The sequence below is a fragment of the Otolemur garnettii genome, unplaced genomic scaffold (genome assembly GCF_000181295.1).
Source record: "Otolemur garnettii isolate 467f Iridium unplaced genomic scaffold, OtoGar3 scaffold00202, whole genome shotgun sequence".
Taxonomy (NCBI): domain Eukaryota; kingdom Metazoa; phylum Chordata; class Mammalia; order Primates; family Galagidae; genus Otolemur; species Otolemur garnettii.
The window spans coordinates 190,540-191,061 of record NW_003852597.1 but is presented as its reverse complement, the minus strand read 5'-3'; positions in this window follow the sequence as shown (position 1 = coordinate 191,061).

Genomic DNA, 522 nt, shown 5'->3' with positions numbered 1-522 from the left:
CTACTCTCTCTCCTGTGGCCCTGACCCGCCCACATCATCAAGGCCAGCTCCTCCGCCTTCTTCTGCCTACGCTCAAAGATCAGGCCTCAGTGAGCCCTCCCCAGACCCCATCTGCAACTTCACACTCTGCCAACAGTTTCAGCTTCCATGCTTCATTTTTTTCTCATTAGCATCTATCACTGATATGTCTACTACTTTTTGTTCATTGTCATTCTCCCTTACTAGAATGAAAAACCACAAGGATAAGGTTTTGTATGAGTGAGTTTGTGTGTGTCTGTTTTATGACTGGCACACAGGAAGCACTTGATACATTTTTGTGAAATGAACAAATGAATACATCCAGCCTCATCATGACTCTGAGCTGAGCAAGCTGACTGAGCATTATCTCTGTTTATAGACGAGTAGACTGAGGTTCCAAGAACTTATAAAATGAGGAGCTAGACCAAATCCAGATCTCCCAATTTCATGATCTTCATATACCAAAATTAAATCAGAAATAAATGAAACTGAGAACAAAAGAAT